Raw genomic sequence first — 3,793 nt, 5'->3', positions numbered from 1 at the left:
ATAGTCCCGCCCGGTTCAATTTAAGGACTCTGGATGCTGGTCTACACCCTTCAGTACTGTAGCTGCAGCTGATATATCCGCTAATGCTATTTTTGATTACGCAGCACATTCTGGTGGTAGGTTTGTGTTACATGCCTTGAGCTCTACAAGTGAATATATTGCTCTAGTTGTTATATGGGCTGAGTGAGGGTCCACTCAGACGTGTCAGATTTTGACTCAATACAGCATAATTTCTAACATAGCTTGGGAGCCCCCAAATCTTCCCCCAAGGCTATTCATATATATGGAATCTCCATGCTGTCAGTTAAAAAGTTGGCTCAGAAAACAGCTATTTATATTGACTCAAGATAATTTTTCAGTTGGTTTCCCATTCAGTCTTAGTGGCATATGAAGAAAAGGCCCAGACTGTCATCTTAAATCCATTTGGGATTTTCAACCTACTGGGTGGCAAAGCTACGTGGTGCTCAACTGGAAATAGCAAGGCCCTCAGCTGATATTGAAAATGCTGCACTAATGGTAATTGCCATTCCATTACTTTTTATAAAAATTTCACCATTTAACCTGGAAGATTGTCCCCTTATTTAGCCTTTTCTTGACCACATGACCTTAGATTGTTTCCTGGAACATTCTTCGTATTTGGACTTGGGAACCCAGTACCTTAACTTGATTGGTCAGTTGCAATCTGCTTCTAAACAAGTTTGTATTGCATCCTTAACACTGAAAATTCAATTTTCTAGCCAGATGTCTGATCCACCCCCAGTCACAACTTTCCCCCAATCAGCACTTCACTTCTGGAACTGGAATAGTATTCCCCTCTGCAACCCAAAAGTCGCTAGGGCCCTCCGTTCTGGTAGTCAAGGTCTTCTGTCCCAGCCCAGGGTTTCCTCTGCCCCATCCCGATTCGCCCCTTTTCACTTGCTGTCCCTCACTCTTGGAACTTCTGCCCCGCAAGCAAGAGCCTCACTTCTTTATCCAGCTTCAAAACGGAGTTGAAAACCATCCTGTTCAGAGAAGCCTTCCAGGCATTGGATAATGTCGTTTACTATTTGATGTTCTTTTGGTGCCTGTTTATCGAATCTTTCCTGTATTGCTATGTAATGTATATGTATTATCCTACTGAGGTATGTATTTCCCTGGAAGAAGATTAACCATCCATTATGAAGCCAAGCCCTCCCCCAGTCCATCTGCCTTGGTCCAGGCCTTGGGGTAGGAGGAATTGCTGGACCTCTTACCCTTTCCCTCCACCACTCCCTTCTCCTTTTGTGTCATGTCTTTTTAGATTGTAAGCCCGAGGGCAGGGAACCGTCTAACTAAAAAAGATTGCATGTACAGCGCTGTGTAAATTTCATAAATAAAGGTTAATAATAATAATATATTCACTACCACCTTTTGTATCTTAGTTGTTGCGTTTATGCATGTCTTGCATGAATGTTGAATCTCTCTAAATTAATGAACTAAACTGATTTTGAATCTGCTGTCTGGAGTTCTTGTTTGGAACCTTATACATAGGCTAAATTCTGGCTTAACATTATGCAGAGCCCTCTTGCAATCTCCTATTGAGCTAAATTCCTATCCCCCTTTGAATACATTGTGGGTGCCCCCATGGACCTAGCATTTTGGGTAACAACTAGAGAGAACCCCAACAGTGAATTGTGCAGCCTCAGAAAGTGGCAGAGACTCATTTTTTGGAGGTTTTTAAAGTCTGTAGTCAATCTGTCAGAATGCTTTGTCTGCATCTTCTTGCATTTTGGGGTTGGAACAGATGACCTTTGTGGTCTCTTCCACTCTACAATTCCATCATTCTGTGATCTTGGAGATGTGACCAAAGCTAAAAACATTTTGTTTCATATGTACATTTATACACATAGCCTGAAATAAATGTTATACAATATTTTAAAATAATTTTGTGCATGAAAGTAGTTTGTGTACATTGAACTGTCAGAAAACAAAGGTGTCACTTTGTCAGCACCCAAGAAAAAAGTTTTGGTTTTTAGAATATTTTGGATTTTGAAATATTTTCAGAATGAGGGTGATTCACCATTATTGCACTGCAACTTGCTTGTCCTGCAGAAAACCTTGACTCCTCTGAACACATCTTCGGATTGAATTGACTGATTACTTTCTGTAAGATAAGCTAAGTAACCCCCCACTTGGATGCTTGCTACTGGAGCATAGAAAATGGCCGAATACTGTTGTCTCTCGCAGAGAATTCTAGGCTCCCCACCGCGATACAGTCCCAAGATGATAAGGATGGAATCTTCTGGAGTCCAGTTTTGATGGAAACACAATGTGTTACAGTGCTAGGTTTGAATCTGTCCCAAAGCAGAGATAATTGGCATGGGCACGATTGCCTAAGATGGGCAAGGCTCCTTGGCCATGGTCTGCTATTTGGTCATTCAGGATCCAAGCAAAGTCCAGCTTGTGATCTTTATCTTTAAAGGAATGGCCACCTTTCCCCATCTTGGACAGATTAAATGCATTATCTGAAGAAGTTACATGCACCACAAATAACATTTGTATATTCAGTTTGTTGTTTATCTTTATATTTCGTTCTCGTTTGTTAAACCTCAACCATCTTGTTACTTTTAAAGGCATCAACACCTTCTGTACCGTCGGTGGATCCCCGCGTTGTTTTTCCCCTGGCCCCTGTGTGCCCCTCCGTCTCCCTGTTCCGGTTTCCTATTTCTCACGAGCTCTGGGGCCCCCCCCCTCTTCCCCCCCGGCCTCTTCTCTCTGTCCTTCCCTTTTTCGGTCCCCTGTTATTTTAACAAGCGAATCCTCAAAGAAAATAAGCCAGAGATCTTCTTCATTTTCCCTTTCCACTTTCTTCCTAAAGATTCACCTCCATGATGGGAATATTCTTTTATGATGCTTTATGCTCCAGTGTTGAAGAAATATGTTGTAAACCTTATATTACTTCGCAACACATTTCTTTATCCTTTTTAAACTAAGGTAATCCCTGCAAGTCAAAACAATCTTATGAAATTCTGTGTCCTTCTGAGCTTATTGCATATGAAAATTTACCTTAAAGACTATCTTTCTCTCCAGAGAACAAGAGGATTCCTCTTCATTTCAGATCTGCAAAGAGATCATTTATATAAAAGATGGCATAATCCTTTAACTATAATAAATATTTCCCGGTGCTTAGTTGCAAGATGCTGTCAAGTGAGGAAAAAGAGGAATCTGTTCTCTTCCCAATGAAGGGACCTACCTTTTAGGGACTTACCAAAATGTTGGAGATCTTTTTTGGAAATGCTTCTCACATTTCCACTCATTTCTGTACCTCGTGTCATATACTTTGGTGCATGTTTATTCTTTTATAACATTGAAAGAAACCTGAACTTCCATCTTTCTCCTAGGCAACATTATTTAGAGAATCAGGAAAAACAAAGCACACAGAACAACAAATACTACAATGTGTATCACATCAGATGGACTGTTGTATTCCAGTCTTTCCAGAGTATACAACTTTTTGTTCTAGAACTGTGTTTCTTACTTCTCACCTGACCTCCTTACCGTGATATTGGGCATTTTAAAAGGAGCACAACTTCTTTCCTTGTTCAATTTATTCTTCATATTATTTAGCTGCTTTCATTCAACCAATGTTAATATATGATCACTAGCCTTTCTGCTAATATTCGATAAAGAACATGAATTGTAGAGAGCAACCCATCTTTTATTTCTTTTTTAAAAAGTTCTCATACTTGCCTCCTTCTCACTTGCACATAGTTGTAGTTATTGCAGTCCATAAATTCAGCTTTCATTTCATATAGTTTGACTTTTGGAGTCAATA

The sequence above is a fragment of the Sceloporus undulatus genome, chromosome 5 (assembly GCF_019175285.1).
Source record: "Sceloporus undulatus isolate JIND9_A2432 ecotype Alabama chromosome 5, SceUnd_v1.1, whole genome shotgun sequence".
NCBI classification, from domain to species: Eukaryota; Metazoa; Chordata; class Lepidosauria; order Squamata; family Phrynosomatidae; genus Sceloporus; species Sceloporus undulatus.
This window is presented reverse-complemented; position numbering follows the sequence as displayed.